Here is a 20,712-nt window from a genome sequence, read left to right on the forward strand (position 1 = left end):
AGCCTGTCTTATGTCCTTTCCCAACATCTATCATAAAGTCTGCTTGTATTCAAGAAAGAGAAGGAGAATAAAGAAAAGAAAGCAAGCAAAAAGAAAAAGGAAGAATGGCATTGAAAACATGGTTTATCTTTATAAATGCACTCATTTCAGCAAAGCCAGAGCAGCCACTGCTTGGTTAACAATAAGAATCATATGCAGAGAGCTCTCTTTCTCATATTGCAGCTTCTCATCTTGAACAGATATTATACACAGTTCTCATGGATGGCAGTTCAACATTACATATCAGCACCGGGAGCAGCTGCAGTATTTTCTGGATGAAGAATCTCCATGTTTACCTTTTAATAAGAGCCCCAGTTTGATGTCATCCTTGGCACTCGGAGCTGCTCATGTGTTGGTAACAATAACAGCTGCCAAAAGAAATGCATACTGAATAAATAAAGGAGGGAGGAAAGGAGAAAAAATGAGATACAGGGAATCTTGAGCAAGTTCAGAGATGTACAAATAAGTAGTTGAAACTAACTAATTGTTTGTAACTAGTTCATTTTCCCAGTGACCTAAGGTATAACTAATGGAGAAATAAAGCCATTTGGAACTACTTTAAATTGTCATGGCTCCATCCTATGGAATCCTGGGATGTGTAGTTTGGTGTGAAACCAGAGCTCTCTTGACAGACCAGGCTGAATACCCCACCAAACTACAAATCCCAGGATTCAACAAGATGGAGCCATGAAAGTTAAAGTGGTGTCAAGCTGCTTTATTGCTGCAGTGTGGTAATAGCCTAAGGACTTTATTGCACCGCCTCCAGTGTCCGATTCACCTCTTACGAATTGCACTCAAATTTGGAAATTACACTGATTTTACTGCACAGACATTTTCTTCAAAATGGCTTCCTGTTCCCTTCAGTGTTGAATTTGGGCCCCATAAGTTGCTTCGGTGGCCATTTTTTCCAATTCCAAAGTTTCCCTATTGGGAAAAAAAATGGCTGCCAAAGTGACTTGTAGAAAGGTGAACATTTATTGAGCTAAGATTTATTTTAATCCACCGTCTCAAAAGCAAGCAAACAAAAAAACCCAAAATGAATTAAATGTAGGTTTGCAATGTTACCAGAAATAGTTCTGACGAATATTTCAGATGAAGAAATAGGGAGTAAATAGAGATTACATCTTTGATAAACTTGGAGATGGACTGAAGGATCAATTATAGATTATTAAGGTTAATGGTCAAATTAATGTGGGCTCTAAAGGATAAGCCAACTGAAGACTTTTTGAAAGACTGGAAATGGTTTATGGATTTTTTGAGTAATAAGAAATCTAGCACTGTAATAATCTGTGTCCATGGTTTTCAGTAATTTTAATAGAATTATGTAGTTGGATCTAAAGAATATTCCACACACACCCTTACTTTCCTCATTACAATCAGGATTTGGGGGGGGGGAGTCAGACTCCTATTGTGTATTTGTTATTTGTCTTTGATTTTATTTACCTTTTTCTTTTCTTTCTCTTTTTTTCTTCTCTGAATACATATTACTTTGCTTGTAAATTAGGGTGTTCCTATTAAAATTAATTAAAAGTATTAAAAGAACACAAAGGATATAAAACAAATAAATAGAATTAAGTTTTCAATGTTGCATTCACTTCTGAGTAAATATGCAAGGGATGTCACCATAACACTACATATCTTTCCAAAAGTACAGTTTGAGAACTCATTAATTTGGACTTCGAATGTTCCTGCTGTTTTGTCAATAGAATCATAAATAAAATGTTCATAATGCGGGAATGCAATCCATTGCAGAGCTCAACTAGCTGGAAGGCATAAAATAGGATGGAGTATAAGATCAGCCATCTCAGTTTAGTGGATGATCTTGGTGAGAGATGGGATGGCATTTCCTTGATCCTTGTGCCTATGATAAATTGTTAGTCTCTAGATTCAGTGGGAAGCTCACAGTTATTTCATAGTGGAGGACTTATGGTGTCATTTATAATGTTTAAATCAGAAGTCAGATTTTTTTCACCATTGTGTTTAAAGTGTATAGATATGGAGTCTTTCATCAAGCCTGGGGGTGGGGTGGGGTTGAGATAGACTGCAATAATTCAGTTTTAAGAGATTGTGGCCAAAATCCAATTGCTAGTTCCAATGTGAGTTGACTCATTGAACTGATAAGGTTTACCTGTGTGTTGTTCCGCCTCACAGTAATTGATTTAATGTGCCAGTTTTAGATGAGATTAAACAATGACTTGCCTATAAGTATCTTAGTGTTCTGTACTTGATACTAAATTCAATTTTTTAAAAAGACAGTTGGAGGGCTTATGGAGAAATTATCCAAATTTTAAGGTTGAAAATTGCTTCCCTGAAAAAAACAAAAAGCCAGCATCCCAGAAACTAATAAGTGCTTTGTTTTCACCTTGCAGTGGTTCTTTCTTCATAGAATCACAAAGTTGGAAGGGACAACAACAGCCATCCAGTCCAACCCCCTGCCATGCAGGAACTCTCAATCAAAGCATCCCCGACAGATGGCCATCCAGCTTCTGTTTAAAGTCCTCCAAGGAAGGAGACTCCACCACTCTTCAAGGGAGTGTGTTCCACTGTCGAACAGCCCTTACTCTCAGGAAGTTCCTCCTAATGTTGATATTTTCCAATTATGTCCACAGAGGAATTTACACATGTGTAGGAAATCAACAAGATTCTGTCTTTTATTTCACTTCCAAGTCATAGTTGAAATATGTTTATAATGAAAGCAGAGTTATTCTTCGCCTTCTGGTTTGTGTTTTATTTCCTGGTTATTCTATGTCATTAAAAAATTTCTTTATGCAATTATGAATTGTTGCACCACCATATACATGAAAAAGTGTATGTTGCTCATAAATCATTTTCACATTCATTGTTTTCTAGATTTTTTTTTCCTAACAGAAGAAATAGGTGTGATGATCAGGTGCCTGGAAAAAGGCATCAGTTGTATCTCGTGTTACATATTTTACATGATGACACAATCTCCTTACTAATGTAAAAATAGCCTTGCTGAACAAATGAATAATGCTAGGGCCTAAATTTGGATGTCATTCAGTAGGAGAGTATTTACAGCCTGATTTAATGCTTCCACGATTTGCTTTTAGAGATTGTCTTGGCTGAAGGGATAACATAATGCTCATTTTTTTGATGCAAAAAGTTGATAAAATTGTTTATGCATGATGAGCATGGGCTAGGAACTAATAGAAAGCTTTATTGCTTTCAATATCCCATAAAAAAGAAAATAGGTTTTGTATTTTGTAGCCTTGTGCAAATATTACTATCAATCCTGGGCTAAACAGCACTGACAAGTTGGCTTTCAAAGTTTCTGCCTTCATGGAATACTTTTTAGATTAACTTGTCTGATGAATTACCTCTGTAAATTATGACATATTAAAGAGTAACATCAAAGATGGATGACAATCGGGGTTTAGAATTAGACACAGACCTCTTCTGATAGAAGAACTCTCCTTCTGATGGCAGAAATGCTCTTCTACCAGAACACTCTTCTCCCATCTAATTCCAGAAATTTCAACAGAATGATCTCCTTGGTAAAGTCTGCTAGCCAGAGAGATGAAAAAGGGGTGTAAAAGGGTCAGGCTTAAAATGGGGTATGAATGGGTCAGAGCTAAACTGTGCCAGATTCATACCTGCTATACGCCCAGGGGCACATCTTTAATTCTAAAACAATGTTGGTCCAGAAAGATAGTAGTCCTAAATAATGCCCTAGGCTGGTAGAAATTGGAATTTGGTACAGTTTCAGTTGGTTCAGCTGGCCCTTGGCCATTTATTACAGTTAGTATTATGTTCAAACGCATTTTAGTTGGCATGGGCTTTTGTGGACTTCATCCCATTCCATCAAAGACATGGCATGCAGCCTTATTTGGTAGATCAAATGTATGCATACCAATGAATCAAGAAGTGAAATGACATTTTGCAGAGGCATGGTGCACACACCTTTCCTTTTACATTGTGCTCTGGCAAAATGGAGAAATGAATTAATTCTTTGGCAAAGATTATGCATGAATAAAACAATTGTTGTTTTTGTTGTGTGCCTTCAAGTCATTTTCAACTTATGGCAACCCTAAGGCAAACCTATTATGAACATCTGCTTTGCCCCTAAGACAGAAATCTTAGCTAAAGAGGCTGTTCCCAGAACAGGATGAAAAGAAGGTATTATTCTTTCTCACTTACTTAGGAATATAAGAAACATTTAACTTGGCCACCATCTAAATACCCTAAATGCTGCAGATCCCATCTGATTGGGGAGGCTAAGTACAGTCAGCTCTGGTTAGTCCTTCAATGTGAGACCACCAATGAATACCAGTTGCTGTAGAGTATATTTCAGAGGAAGGAACTGGCAAAACCGTGCCTGTGAAATTCATGGGGTCACCATAAGTCAACAGGTGGCTTAGGACATTTGTACAAAATGTTTTAAAGCCACAATTAATGTTGTAGAATACCATCTTTAAAAATACTTGTCACATAATGTTGTTGCTGCTGTGACTGTTATTTATTCTTTTTTTAAAAAAAATTAAATTGTATTAGCATAACTCTGGAATTTTGTTAAAAATAAAAAATCCCCATCAATGAAATGGATAGAGTGTAAGATAGGAAAGAGGGGCAAAGGAGGGATATGTGACTGCTGATGGCAAAAACAGCACTTTCATACAATAACTGAATGCTCCTAAACAGGTATATTTCCATTTCTTTTACTAATGCGATTGTGGCGAGATCAAGGCTTGTGTGATAATGTCTTTAACAGTGCAACACAAATAAACTTGCTTCTAAATAGAAGGTGATGCAGAGCAGAAGAAATGGTGAGCCCTGGTGCTGCAACTGGTAGGGAAAGAATAAGCTAATTAAGTAATTAGATAGACCCTCTAGAGAATCTTTGCAAATTACAGCAATAAATCAGTTAAACCTTGCAAAGTGTAGCAAGTTGCTGTTTTAGTAGCTGAGCTGGAAATTTCACATAGTTGTCTCTTCTGGCCTTGAGCTGAGTCCAACAGAACTAAGAATTTGCACTCTTATCTATCACCTGGAGATGACCCATGAAAACTGGAGACTTGAAGCCCTCAGATCTAACAGTGTTTGTTGTAAAGCATCTTAATTCCTGCACTGGGAGACAATCATAACCAAAATCTTTGAGTATTAATGGTAAAGGGTGATCTATGCAAGGGATGGTATTGATTGAGTTAGAGAGGGAGAGATGCAGTCAAACCAAATATATTTACCTTGTTTCAGTCCTTGAGAAACCAGAAATTGGATAAAGTTTTTTAAAATAAATAAGTAAATAAATACATGGGGATCTGTAAAGCAGTTTTCACAAGTATCAAAGAATATATCTACACTTACACCGTTATAGTAGCTTAATACCACGTAAATTATCATGGGCTTATTATATGAAATCTTAGGATTTGTAGTTTGGTGGAGTTATTAAGAATTCCCAAAATACATATCCTAGAGACACTATCCACAGAGCCAAATGTGAACAAATGATATCATTCCCTGATATCTGCCCGAGTGCAGTGGATTATGTAATTGATAGAGCCAGATACCTCTCAGATTCTCCTCCTCACTCCAGAATGGCTGCCAGGAGGGTTACAGTAGCTAAATGGTGAATCTGATAGTGGAGTTTAGTGATTGAAGAGAGTGGAAGAGAATACCCATTTCTGCAAAAGAAAAAACAACAACAACAACACCAAAATACGATATAGCAAGCTTAAGGTGGACTGATCTGTGCATATGTCACTAACAACATGCCAGCCATAAAGTGTGAAGTTCCAGGAAACATCATTTTTTAGGTTTTTTTAGATACTGTGACTTACTATCAATTTCAGCAAAGCATGTCTAGTGGCTTGGATTAGTTGTGATCCCCAAGGCTTCTTATTTATGGCCAAAGTTCTTTCAGGACTTTAGCTTTTGTCTACAAAAGGTGATCCCTCCATCCCTTGTTCATATTTGTGATCATGTTGCCACTTTGTTTGAGAGACCATAATCTACAGGCGCTAGAGAAAGCAATTCACAGGAAAATGCTTGAAGGAAACTGCATGTAGAAGGGGTTCAATGACAAGTCCCTTCAGAGTATGAAATAAATACAACTCCATTATGTTAGAGATCCAGATGTCTTGACTTTTAGGTGCCAGTTTCTTTTTTTAAATCTATTGGTACAATTCTCCAAGGATAAAGAAATGTTTCATGTTGGTGATGCTTTTATATATTTTACTGTTACATGTGGAAAAAAACTCTTCCCAGCTCAGGATTCAAGGCAGCTTGCAGCAGTTAAAAGAACCATAGTTAAAAATCTACCTCTGATAAAATGTATTTAAATTATCAGTAACATTAAAACCAGTTAAAAACATAATCATCAAAGGGAAAGCAATAAATAACAATACAGCACATTATGCAAGGCCCATTCCCTTTGAGCAATCCAGCCTCAAAGGCTAGCTGAAAGAGAAGAGTCTTCACTTGCTTGCAGAAAGACAGCAGAGAGGACATCAGTTTGCCCTCTCTAGGAAGGGATTTCCAAGTTGCATACTTTGACTCGACTTTAACTGCCATGGCTCAATGATACGGAATTCTAGGATTTGTAGCTTGTGAGATATTTAGCCTTCTCTCACTCAGAACTCTGGTGCCCCAACAGACTACAAATCCTAGGATTCCATAGGATGGAGCCATGACAATAAAAATGGTGCCAAACTGCATTATCATATGTACTCGGCCATAAGTCGCCCTCATGTATAAGTTGAGGGCACTTTTTGGGCCAAAGTTATGGATTTTGATATGACCCTTGGAAAAGTCAAGGGTAAAGCTTTGGGCCAATTTAGCAAAGAATCTGATGGATGAAGCAATACAATGCCTAAGAACTTATAAAATTCCAGCAGGTATAAATGTTTGTGCTCACGCTAAAGGCTGGATGGATGAGAGAGCAGAGGAGGAACAGTGCTTCCAGGACAGATTACCCTCTTGCATTTCACCAGGGAATGGCCCCTTTTCTTAATAAGATTTAAAGTACAGTACTTACTTTGATGGGCAGATAAGTCAATTCAGTTTTTTGGGGTCAATTTTGTAAGTAAAATGTATCAACTTATACATGAGTATATACAGTATTCTGCAGTGTAACAGCAGCCTCAAATCCTAGAAGCAGCCACTGATGTAACTGTGAAGGTGGTGGGACAGAGAGAAGTGCCACCTGGAAGACCTGAAAACGTAGGTATGCTCAGATGGAGATATATGGTCCTTCAGATAATGTTGACCTAAGCTGTATAAGTTATAACCAAACTTTGAATTGTGCCCAGAAATGGACCACCAGCCAGGGGGCTGTTGTGTGCTCCCTGTAGCCATCTTAACAATCTGGTTGCAGCTGTTTGGAACAACTGAAATTTCCACATACTGTTCAAAGTCAGCCTCACAAAGAGAGCATAATCCAAACATGAAGTAAACATGAAGTAAAATGTATACCCTCACTGTGCTGAACTCATGTGCATGTAATATCCAGGCCCCTTTCTCCCATATGCATCTGACGGAAGAGAATCTTGCCTACAAAAGAAACATGCTTTGCTGGTATAATCTAAAGGCTAACTGTGTAAGATCCATATGACAGTTTAGGAGGTTTCTAGGAAAGGTCAGTTTGCTTAAAAATTCAGACTGAGTGAAATTTTACCCTATTCCTAACTACTGTTGTTGTAGGCTGACCATATTTTCTTGAGACAAAAATGGGACATTGGAATGGGTAGAAAAGAATGGGGTTATGTCATATTCTGTATCCATGAAAAAGTAAGATGATAACAAAAGTTTTATTACATGAACATATTGAACTAACAATTATTCTCCAGTGACAGACTTCATATAAAAATTTAGGTAGATGTAAAGAAGGACCTTATTTCACCATAATCATACCATGAGGATTTCTCCAATGAACCAATCTTACACAGCAAATTACACCTTATCGTAAAACTTCTCATGCCCCATGACACATTTTTGACAACCACAATTTCAAACCATTTTCACAACATAACAGAGCATTTTTCTTGAAAATGAGACATTTATATTAAAACAACAGGATAGTCTGGAAATATGAAAAAAGGCATTGTCCCATTTAAAATGGTACATAGGGCCAGCCTTCTAGTCATTTCTGCCATATGGTAATGTGAAGGTGAATCTATCATGGAGTTTTCCTGCCAAGATTTGTTCTGAGATGGCTTGCCATTGCCTTCTTCTGAGGCTGAAACAGTGTAACTTTTTTTAAAATAATATTTTTATTAGTTTTAAAAAGAGTGTAACTTGGCTATGATCACTGAGCAGGTTTCCATGGCTGAGTGGGGATTTGAATGCTGCTCTTAGTTCAACACTCAAACCACTATACCACACCGTCTTTCTAAAGATCTGGGGAAATGGAAGAAGCACTTATGACATAATGGTAAAAACTCAGAAACTTTGCATATGGGGATTCTAATTTTTTTAGCTTGTATATTTAAAAATCTTATTGAGAAATTGTAAGGCAATTTCTGTTGTTTCTTTCTTTTCACCTCCCCTCCAATTTAAATTGTCTAAATATACAAGATTTTATTTTATAATCTGATACTGGATTCTAAAATGCTCATGGCTCTTTATCAAAGAAAGGAAGAAAGAGTGATTGAGATAGAGAGGGGGGGGGGACCAGTCCTTTCTTATAAAAGCAGCACACATTTTTTTCATAGGCAAGATTCTCTTTCATCAGATTCATGAAAGAAAAAGTGGTGGATACTACATACACATGAGTTCAGTGCAGAGGGGAATGTGTGCAATGTGTTTTACAAGGTGAGATTAAAAGATAAAGGAGCACTGCCTGAAAGCAAAGATAACATACTTGAATCACTCAACTTAGTATGATCTCCCGCTGTTGCCACTTGAACAGTAAGCTGAGGTTTTTTTAAAAAAAGTTATCTTTTAGTATTTTGTACAGTGTTTAGTTGATAGGTTTTAGACAGAGTATAAATAGCCACCAAGCTAATTGAAAAATTGTATTTAGAGTTGCCACCTCCAGAAATGAACAGTTCTGCTACCTAGGAATGTAGGTGTCTGGTGGCAAGAATCAGTTCCAGGCTGGAGCCAAATATGCAATTAATATGCTATTAATTTGCCTCTGTGTGTATACTTTTTGGATATAATGAACACTTTTTAAATTGCAAATTTGAATGCAGAGCCCATTGCAAAAGGAGTCTAATGATATGATCATATCAAAAATATAACCATTCCTTCCCTGTAGAAAGAATAAAATACCTGAGTGTGGTAATCAGAATTACTCCTTGTGTTTTTGGACTGTATATAATTGTATATTTGTTTGCTGTTGTTGTCTGCCTTCAAGTTTTCAGACTTGAATCTTGCCAATGAAAACTCACGATAGGGTGTCCTTAGGGTTGCCATATCATGAGGTTTTCTTGGCAAGATTTATTCAGAAGAGGTTTGCCAGTGCCTTCCTCTGAGACTCAGAGTGTGTGACTTGCCCAAGGTCACCCAGTGGGTTTCATGGCCAAACTGGAAATCAAACCTTGATCTCCAGAATTGTAATCCAACAGTCAAACCACTACACCACTTTTGTTTTATATAGTTATATATACTATTCAATATATAATTATATAATATATAATTATTTTCATTTATATTTTGCCTTTGTCCCAGCTCTGGAACTAAAGGCAGCTTACAATGTATTAAAAACAATATAGTTTAAAACTGTACAAAAACATCAATACAAAGTAGAAATTAAAATGTTATTTAAAAGATAATTACACTGCTTATAAAATTAAAACCATTAACATTCATTAGAAGACTATATAGAAGACTATGGGGCTGGACAGACGGGGGGAAAGGGGTAGACAGAGGCTGCCCTTTTATCCCCGGCATCATTGTTGTGGCAACCGCATGGCGCCGGCAATGGTGTGCTCCAAAGAGAAGCCATGAAATGTGGCTCCTTTCTGTGCCGCTGTCACGGTGCCATTAGTGCCCTGGAGCGGCGCGGTGATGTCTCTTGTGTGCTGCACCATTTAGAGATGGTATATGAAGCATGTCATTGTCCCACATGCCATCTAAATCTGTGTGTGCCCAAAATGGCACTGGGAGAGCGCGGAGCGTGGGGATGCTCTGCGTTCCCCAGGCCTAATTTCAGCCCCAGTCTGCTGCAAAGCAGCAGTCTGTACCGGGCCTTTATAACCACAAAACAGCACAGTGCACCATTGAAAGCTCATTCTGATTAGTTTTTAAAAGCCTCATTCTGATAGAGGAAGAGCAAGGAAGGAACCATCCCAGACTCCCTAGGAAGGGAGCTTCAAAGTCAGGGAGCAGCCACCAAGAAGGCCCTTTCCCTTGTTCACAACAAATGAAACTAAAAAGGTCATGGGAAAGAGAGAATGGCTCTTGAAGATCATAGAGATCTAATGGTTTCCAAACACAAATCAAGGAATGCTGAATGGGATTGATTATTTTCTGGTCAGCTGATAACCTGGTTTTGAGTGAGTTTGGCGCGTTACAGACAGCTGAAAAGCAGCACTCTGCACCCGCCCCTTTCCCTGCCGGATCGGGGCCTCAGCGGCCAGAGCGGCAGCCGCTGAGGCCCCGATCTGCCACTTTCCAGGCCGCAGGGAAGCGGCAAAAGGCCACTTACCCGAGGCCTGGAAAGGGGTGTCCTTGGGGCTTCATCTAAAGGCTGTGCCAGCGACACAAGACCAGGAAGGAGCTCCATTTCAGAGCTCCTTCCTCCGCTGACGAAAGGGCACACTAAGCGCCCTTGTGCGGCGCGACAGTGTCACGTCCGCGCTGCCTCGTTTGGAGGCAACGTGTTCGTGACACCATCATGGCGGCCCCCATGTAGATGGGGCGCCACCATCTTGTACATCCTCAGGACGTATTAGGCTTGGGAGCGTCAAGAAGTGACGCCCCTTTTTAAACCTAGGACATCCTGAGGACATCCCTTGTGCCTGTCTGTAACGCACCTAAGTTTCTCACATGAATACCTCTAATAAATCATGATTATTCATTTGATTACAAAAAGGTATCATAGGTGCATTACAGACCGCCATAAGGGACGTCCTCAGGACGTCCTAGGTTTAAAAAGGGGCATCCCTTCTTGATGCCCCCAAGCCTAATATGTCCTGAGGACGTACAAGATGGCGGCGCACCATCTACATGACGCCGTCCTGCCGCGCGAGGGCACTTAGTGTGCCCTTTCGTCGGCGGAGGAAGGAGCTCTGAAACAGAGCTCCTTCCTGGTCTTGTGTTGCTGGCGCAGCCTTTAGATGGCTGCGCCCAGCGACACAGAGGAGAAAGGGGCCAAGCGGCCCCTTTCTCCTCCTCCCCACCACCGCGGCGTGTCCTTGGGGCTTGAAGCACCAAGGACACCCCTTTCCAGGCCTTGGGGAAGTGGCCTTTTGCCGCTTCCCTGTGGCCTGGAAAGCGGCGGATCGGGGCCTCAGCAGCTGCCACTCTGGCCACTGAGGCCCCGATCCAGTGGGGAAAGGGGCGGGTGCAGGCTGCCACTTTTCGGTGGTCTGTAACCCATCATTCTAAGTACCACCATGCAAGGAGTAGATTAATTGGTCCATGTTGATGTATTTCTGGCTGATGTCAGATTTCCATGTCTATTCCATTCAGTTTCTCTACCAGCCTATGAAACAACATTCACCTTCATATATACAGATACAAACACATGCTGCATTTCTTTTCATGTGCATCTTTTCTATACATTCTCACCTGTAACTGTCCATACTATGCAGCTGCATGTGCAATTTTCCCCAATCTCTTCCTTTTCATTTATTAAATTAATCCCTTTTTACAGTGGCCAAGATCCAGATTAATGTCAGCAGATTGACATAACTTCTGATTGCCATTCTGAGGGGAAAATGGAGGGAAAAGAAGATATGTTGCTGTGCTGGAAGAAGGTGCAGACCATTTGGAGAATGGAGGCTGGGCTGAAAAATTGGCTCCTATACTCAGGAGTTGATTACAGCTCATATAATCCAAAGGACAACTGTATGAGATCTATGTATTAGCTTTGTTGTTGGTGGTGTTGTGTGCCTTCAAGTTGTTTCTGACTTATGATGATGCTAAGGCAAACCTATCATGGGATTTTCTTGGCAAGATTGTTCAGAGAAGGTTTGCCATTGCTTTATCTAAGGCTGAGAGTATGTGACTTGCCCAAGGTCAGCCAGTAGGTTTCATGGCCAAGCAGGGAATTGAACCTGGTTTCCATAGCTGTAGTCCATCACTAAAGCCATTATGCCACACTGTATTAGTTTAAGAAGTGTGAGTTGATTCAGTTTCCTTAAAAATATGCAGATCAAGTAAAATTATCTCTCATTCCTTACTAAGAACTTAGAGGAATGAAGGAGGAACTTATGACTGAGTGGGGAAACCTCTGGGTGAGGTTTTCCAATGATTTTCCATGTGAGCCTGTGGTTGTTGTTTGCCTTCAAGCCATTTCTGATTTGTGGCAGTCCTATCATGGAGTGTTGTGGGGCTGAGAGAGTGTAATTCACCCAAGGTCACCCAGTGAGATTCCATGGCTGAGCAGAGAATTGAACCTTGAAAACCAGTTGGAATCCAGCACTCAAACCACTACACCACACTGGCTAGCACACCTCATTTTCTCAACATCATTTTTGTCCAGTTTTCTGGTATTTTTGTTTTTGTTTTTGTTTTTTATATATATACCGCTATTCCAAAGAATAGTTGCTTTCCACCTATGAGAGCTCATGACATATTTGTAGGTCTTTAAGGTATCACAAGACACATCTTTGGATCAGCTACACAAATCAGGGATGCGCAAAACATTCCCTGTTCTTTTTGCAGATATTTCTCTGTTGCTGAGAAATCACACTGCATATTCAGGACATTTAAGAAAAGTGTCCATGTATTCATGCGGTTGCTTCCATTTTTACACCAGTAGTTTCTGAATTTTCTGTCCTGCCATACTGCTGAGCATCCCATTAAGTTGCTTATTAATGTGCTTTTGTTTATTGTTTTCCTATCAAAGCACTAACAGGCTTACTCTTGCTTTTCTGTGTCCCCCAGCTAAATGCTCAGCAGTTTGTTATTATTCAGAATAGCTCTCCTTCAAAATGCTAATCAGTCTGTTGTTGAAATGGTTCAACCCTTGTGCATCCTTTCTCTCTCTGTAAAATTGGCTTAATTGTATATCATCTTGACTAAGCAGTCTTTTCTTATTTTCCCTTTCTCCCTCTCTCTTGGTAATTGCTCATAAAGCTGTTGTTTTATTCAAACCCCTTCCCATTGCTGCATATATACAATTTTTGCTCCCAAATGCAAAAGTGTGTGTGTGTGTGTATTGTTGTTGCTTTAAAGTAACAAAGCTACCTGTCTGGATTTTTCAGGCAGCACTGAGTGATGTCGTGGTTTGAGTGCTGGTGTAGGATTCAACCAACATTCAAATCTCTACTAAGCCATGGAAACCTACTAGGTGATCTTGAGCAATTCACACTCTTTCACTCTCTAAGAGGGTGTCTGTGTGGGCCAAAAGGCCTGTGTTCCTCCTGGCTTTGTGTCATCCTGTTTGGATGACATAGGCCAAAACCCCAGAGCCAGGATCAGGCTGGATCCTGGCAGACCAGACATGGATCAGGTGGATTGGTCTGATCCCAAGGTAAAAGGGCCTTAATATGGGTCAAATAGACTCCTGGTTGCCATGGAGTTTTGTGGAAACTCCATGACAAACTCAGTTACATTAGATGGCTCTGCTTGATCATTACCGCTGGCAATGCCACTGCTGAGTAGACCTCCATTGCCGTGGGGTGCCTAGCCACTTGGGTGCAGCCAGGTGCCCTATTTCTGTATCAGACAGGTTGATGAATGGAGGTAAGAGTGCATGGTAATACCATGTCTGTGGTGTATGGATGGGCTGGCATGTAAACATCTACCCATCCCCATGCTAGCCTAGGAACTGATCTTAGTTACCCCCAGGCCAGGAAAGCACAGGCTGAGCCTATGATTTCCTGGCCTGTCTACTCAGGCCTCCAAAAAGGCAATGGCAGCTCTCCTCTGGATAACCCTGTGACAGGGTAATCATAAATATCAATCACATAATAACAACAGCAAAAACGAGTTTAAAAGACAAATGATTTCATCTAGTGGGTTTCATCTAGTGGGTTTATGAAAAATGGAAAGCACTAGCTGGTTTGCTACACTGTGTGTGTCTCTGTGTTGTGGGGCTTGAGATAGGAGAAGCGGCAACAGAGCAGTATCACTGCAATAGAGACAATGGAAAATCTATTGAGTACCGAGAATGCTAAACTAGATGGACCAATGTTCTAACTTGGTGTAAGGCAGTTTCCTATTTCCCTTTTAAAAATAGTACAACAATATTGTTCCAAAACACACTGCAGACATAATCCAGTTTGAAACCACTTTAACTGCCCTGGCTCAATGCTAGGGAATCCTGGGAATTGTAGCTTGTTGTGGCACCAGAGCTCTCTGAAAGAGACTTATTATTTATTATTATTATTAACCTTTATTTATGAAGCGCTGTAAATTTACACAGCGCTGTACATGCAATCCTTTTAGTTAGACGGTTCCCTGCCCTCAGGCTTACAATCTAAAAAGACATGACACAGAAGGAGAAGGGAGTGGTGACGGGAAAGGGTAAGAGGTCCAGCAGTTCCTCTCAACCTCTGAGGCCTGGACCAAGGCAGATGGACTGAAGGGAGGGCTTGGCTTCAAAATGGAAGGTTAATCATTATCCAGGGAAAATACATACTCACAAGTAGGATAATGCATATACAGTACATAGCAATACAGGAAATGGATTGATAAACAGCCAACAACAGAATATCAGATAGTAAGCGACAATTATGCGATGCCTGGGAAGGCTTCTCTGAATAGGATGGTTTTCAACTCCGTTTTGAAGCTGGTTAATGAAGTGATGGCTCTTGCTTGTGGAGGAAGAAGGTTCCAGGAGTGAGGGGCAGCAAGTGAAAAGGGGCGAATCCGGGATGGGGCAGAGGAAATCCTGGGCTGAGACAGGAACCCTTGATTACCAGAACGGAGGGCCCTGGTGGGAAGGTGAAGAGAAAGAAGGTCTGATAAGTAAGGAGGGGCCAGTCCATGGAGGGCTTTGAATGTCGACAGCAGGAGCTTATACTGAATGCGGAAAGGGAGGGGGAGCCAGTGAAGGGATGCCAACACAGGAGAGATGTGGTCAGAGCGGTGGGTGGAAGTGATAATGCGTGCAGCTGAATGCTGGACAGAGATTAAAGGACGGAGGTGAGAAAAAGGAAGCCCAGCCAGGAGGACATTACAGTAATCAAGTCGTGAGATTACTAGGGCATGGACCAGGATCTTGGCAGTAGAGGCGGAGAGATATGGTCGGATTTTGGCAATATTGTACAAAAAGAATCTACAAGCCTTGGCTGTGGTCTGGATCTGAGGGATACACGACAGAGAAGAGTCAAAGATAAAGCCAAGACTGCGGGCTTGCTGGACTGGTTGAATGGAAATGTTGTCCACAGAGTTTGAAACCACTTTAACTGCCCTGGCTCAATGCTAGGGAATCCTGGGAATTGTAGCTTGTTGTGGCACCAGAGCTCTCTGAAAGAGACGGCTAAATGTCTCACAAAACTATAGTTCCCAGAATTCCCTAGCATTGAGCCAGGACAGTTAAAATGGTCTCAAACTGGATTATTTATGCGGTGTGTTTTGGACCATTGTCTTGCCAAGAAACCACTGTTTGTCTTAGGGTCATTACAGGTCGGAAATGACTTGAAGGTACATAACAACAAGCAGCAGTTAAGTAAATAAAAGCAAGATTCTGTGGCAATTAGCACTTTACTGGGGAAAGCAAGCAGCATAGGAATGGATGGTCACTTACACTGTTTGCTAGATGAAGAATGGCTAGTCCACATGTTGGAAGACCTATATAAAGGTCCTCTGAGCTCTCATGAGACTTCATCCCAAGATCTCATGACATCCTGAGGTCTGGGAATCCTGGAGGCCACAAGTCCTGGCTGATCAGTTCTGGCTGATCAGTTGCACAGGGAATGTAGAATGTAGTTAGAGCTGAAGAGGAAGTTTGATGCAGTCAGCACCACCCACAGATCATGACTGAATGTGTGTTTTCTTTATGCCATTCAGGATTTTAGAGCACACCACTGTGTTATTTTTCCCCAGTCCACCTGTCAAACTCATGCCAAAATGGAGGAAATCCATTTCTTTGGCCCTATTCCCACTGGCTTATAAAGCAGATCCAGACGCGGATTATGGGGCATTGTTCCCATTTGAGCATGTATTTGATCCTCATTGCGCCGATATCGTTCCCATTGGAATTTTGGATCTGATCCCCATGTAATCGATTTTTCCTTGGAAAACCCGAATCAGTGATGGATAAACCGGATTAATTTGACTGCACATTTTTAGAGGTGTTTCCTGGACCTCCCGTGTCTGATTCGGAGCAAACAAATGGGAATGAAAGGGTGTCTGATTCAGGAACTTGGGGATGGGAGGAGCAGTGCTCAAGGGGCTGGCCTGGGAGTGTCACCCACTTTGTTCTCTTTCCTGCATTACCAGTGCCATTTCCCCACCATCTGCATAGCTTTTTCCCCAGTGGAGTGGGAAGCAGGGTAAGGCGATCACGTGTGTAGAAACATGTATTTTAAAAAAATTAAGTTTTCAATCGCTTAAGTGCTCTGTCGGGTGTCCAAACATAGCAAATTGCCACATTGATCTTTAAAAACGGTAAACACATTACGCCCCCTGCAACCTCCCCTCTGTTCCACATTCATAGACCGATGTGTAAGGAGACTCATTAGACACCATTTTTAACTTTTATTTTTTATTTTTTCCCCTCTGCCTGTGTGCCTGAGCAGCAGATTGGCTTTGCATTAAATGCCTGCGTGATCACCCCCCCCCCCCAGACAGCCGAGGGAGCGATGGGGGAGGCAAAGGGACTTGGGGGCATAGAGGCTCCCTCTCCTTTCCCCAGAGGGACTGGGAAGACATAGGACAGCCTGGGAAGCAAAGGGACCTGGGGGGAATAGAGGCTCTCTTTCCTCTTTCCCAGAGGGAAAAAGCACCTAAGCAATTGATTGGCTGTGCCATCAAGTGCTTAGGCGCTTGATTGGCAGCTGCTTTTTTTTTTTTTAAAAAAGAGGTTTCGGAAGGGCAATGGGAAAAGGGAGCAAAAAAGTCCGCATCAAATTACAACCAAAAAAATTTCAATGGGAATGAGAATATGGGTAAAAAACCCCCAAGTCCGTTTGCACCCTTTTGTAATGGGAACGAGGGACCAGATTCGAATATGACTCGGGGAAAAAATCCGAGTCAGAATCGCAACAATGTAAGCCACTTCTTTTGCCCAGTGGGAATGGGGGCTTTGTGTCTACATCTTTTCAAATGGTGAATTCACAAAGCAATCAAATATAAAATAAGGTACATCTTAAATGGAGGATCTGACAGAATTGTGAAAAGCAAAGCTTGGTGACCCCTTGGTCCCACATCAGGTAGATCATTTCAGTTTCATGATAGAAGTAAACCTGACTAAGCTTCTGAAATGACAGACTTCAGTGCTAATTACATTTACTAAGCAGTAAGTTTCACTTAACTTAATAAGATGTTCCTCTGGGTGAATACACTGAATTTGCACAGCTCATGTAAGCCTCCTAACAAGCCATTGAAAAGCTTATCCTAGGAGAAAAAGAGAACTTGTGCCTATTTATTATTGTTTGGTAATATTCAATATATCTTTATTGAATAAGTCTCCAGATCATTCAAAGAATACAAGATAAAAGGAAAAAAACATAGTTAAAACTTACATAAAAAGAAATTTCTATTTAAAAAACCATACATATTGTTTCATTTTAAAAATTCATTCTTACCACACTTTTCTATGAAGTTCATCTCCAAAGCAGGCTGTAGAAGGACGTATGTGTGTGTCTCTGTGTTGTGAGGCTTGAAATAAGAGAAGCGGCAACAGAGCAGTATCATTGTAACGCATGCAATGGTAAATCTACTGAGTACTGAGAATACTAAACTAGATGGACCAATGTTCTAACTTGGTATAAAGCAGTTTCCTATTTCCCTTTTAAAAAATAGTACAACAATATTATTATTATTATTAAGCTTTATTTATAAAGCGCTGTAAATTTACAAAGCGATGTACATACAATCTTTTTAATTGGACAATTCCCTGCCCTCGGGCTTACAATCTAAAAGACACGACACAGAAGGAGAAGGGAAACATGGAGGGGGCCTCTCTAGTGGGATAATACATATAAAATACATAGCAATACAGGAAGTGATTCAATAAAATAGACAACAAAAGAACATCAAATAGCCAGTGACAATTACGCAATGCCTGGGAACGCTTCTCTGAACAGGATGGTCTTCAGCTCCGTTTTGAAGCTGGTGAAAGAAGAGATGGCTCTTGTTTGCGGGGGAAGAAGGTTCCAGGAGTGAGGGGCAGCGAGTGAAATTTAACAAAACAGTAGGGTTGGCTCAAAGCATAAGGTCAGGATCTGAAGCATCGAATAACCCCCCAGTTATTCGATAAGCAGCTTGTCTGGTGACCGCCAGACATTGGGATGACCTAGGGGCTAAGGAATGCCAACTAGCAGCCCAAACACCAGGCGCTCTCTAATTCTCTAAGCCCCTAGTCACCGGGAGGCATATCCATGCAGTGGCCCCCACAATGGCCACAACGCATGCCCTGCTCGCCCCTGGGTCCCTATTGACTCCCAAACTCCATAGCCCTGGTATCCAACCAACCAGATCCTGGCCTATCCTGGCCACAAAGGCTGTTCACAGAACGCCACCGCCAACCCTACAACGGGACATAATGTCCAGCACAAGTGTCCAAGTGCAGACTAACATAGCCAGCGAAGGCCTAGGACTTGCATCTACCCAGATTTTTGATAGAATCAACAGCCAGGCCAACTTGAGAAGCAGAAGTGGCAGCACCAATACGAAATGAGTGACCTCCAAATTCGGCTGGCGGAAGACCCAAGCGCTTAAAGGCCAAGCGCAACACAGAAATGAACTGGTAACGAGTTAGAGGCATCCCATCAGCATAAACAAAAAGATAAGCATCAGAACTGGGACATAATAACCAGTATTTACCCAGGGCTTTTACTGTAGAAATTGAGGACCCGTTAAGCCTCCTGAGCACAATAGTTTCACCTTGGCCAAGTTGATCGCACTTGGACCTGCGAATAAACAAGGTAACAGCAATGGCTCACTTGTAAACCTTGAAAGTGGAAGGAGCAAGAGATGCTATGACTCCTTGAATTATTACAGGCAACCAACATCCCAGAGGAATTCTGGGAAAGGGGTCGGATACAGATCTGCCTTGGGAGCCAGCTGGCGAAACCTGTCCTCCTGAAAATGAGGCCCCATTCATACTGGCCTAAAAGACATGGAGGGAACTGGGATGATCCGGATGCCCCTCCCCCGAATCGCTCCGTTAGCAAGTGCCCACTACAAATTGAAATCGAATGCATTTTGACAGAAATCGAATGCATTCTGTAGTCTGCTGGCGAGGTGGCCGCTGCCAATCAAGCTATCGTCATGGTGACGTTTGCAGGGCATCGGGGGAAGTGTCCTCCCTTTTTAAAGAGCCAGGCACAGGGGTTTCAGCAGCTGAAGCAGGGAGAGAGATGCCTCTTTCTCTCTCTCTCTTTTTTATAAACTTGTGGGCTTTTGGGTCAGATCTGCCCCTGTCCCAGGCAGAGGATGGGATTGCCATGCTTTTTTTTTTTTTGCTTTTAAAAGCAACATTAGCTTTCCCTTTGCTTCCCTTGCTGTATCTGCTCAAGAAGACAAATCATTCGCATATTTGCTCAAAAAAAAATTGTTAAAAATGTAACATTGATTGTTTGCAACATTTGTAGCTTCTCCCTCTGCAGAAAGCAAGGAGATCCAAGGATATCCAAGTGCAAGCCTAGCTCCATCTGCCTCTGGAATATAAACCATGCGCATGTTCGCTCAAAAAAAATTGTTAAAAATGTAACATTGTTTGCAACATTCTGGAATATAAACAATGCGCATGTTCGCTCAAAAAAAATTGTTTGAATTTGAAAGGGGAGGGTTTGCCTGACATGAGCTCCGTTCATGACCTGATTTTTTCCTCCTGCAAGGGAAGGAATGCCCAGCGACAGAGGGCTTTGGGCAGGGGATGCAGGGAAAAGAGGCTCCTAAAGAATGCCTTCCCTTGCTCCCTTCTTCCCAGGGCTCTTTCCTCCTCCCCCTCCCCTCCGATGAGGGGAGGAAATGCCTTGCCCTTTGCCCACCCTCTGACCTAAAATCCCTCCCTCAATTTGCCTCGATCGTGATCGAGGCCAAGTTCTCATTCCCAGGACCCGGGGTTTTTAAAAAGAAACGGTATTTGCGCCGATTTCAAAAGACCCGCGCTAGGGGCCATTTAACACGGAACGGGTGTGCAAGCCCCGGATTCGCTTGTGTGAGATTCGGGGTGAGTAGGAACTTCACGTGATTGAATCGGTTTCAGAACCGATTTTTTTTGTAATGTGAATGGGCCCTGAGAGAAGGCATTTGCAACAGTATTTTGTAAACCAGGAATAAAATGAGCTGTGAAGGTAATATTTGTTTAATAATATTACCTTCACAGCTCATTTTATTCCTGGTTCAGGAATAGCACAGAACAAGCTTTCTTACCAAGGACATGACCCTGACAGACTTCGAAGACTGGCTGTTAACTACAGAGATCACTGC

General features: G+C 41.5%; 1 long non-coding RNA gene across 2 annotated transcripts in view; it reads right to left on the reverse strand.

Moving 5' to 3' along the window:
• Positions 1-268: 268 nt before the first annotated feature.
• The window catches only part of LOC121927330, a 41,873-nt gene continuing 21,429 nt past the window's right edge, over positions 269-20,712 (reverse strand). Inside the window, exons 2-4 of one of the 2 annotated variants that reach the window (XR_006103186.1) lie at positions 5,565-5,678; positions 1,483-1,550; positions 269-407 (exon numbers count right to left, since the gene is read on the reverse strand). This is a non-coding gene — a long non-coding RNA (uncharacterized LOC121927330). Of the gene's footprint in view, positions 427-1,482; positions 1,551-5,564; positions 5,679-20,712 lie in introns of both variants that reach the window. The other variant, XR_006103185.1, reaches the window with a different exon arrangement.

The sequence above is a fragment of the Sceloporus undulatus genome, chromosome 1, assembly GCF_019175285.1.
Source record: "Sceloporus undulatus isolate JIND9_A2432 ecotype Alabama chromosome 1, SceUnd_v1.1, whole genome shotgun sequence".
Lineage (NCBI taxonomy): Eukaryota > Metazoa > Chordata > Lepidosauria > Squamata > Phrynosomatidae > Sceloporus > Sceloporus undulatus.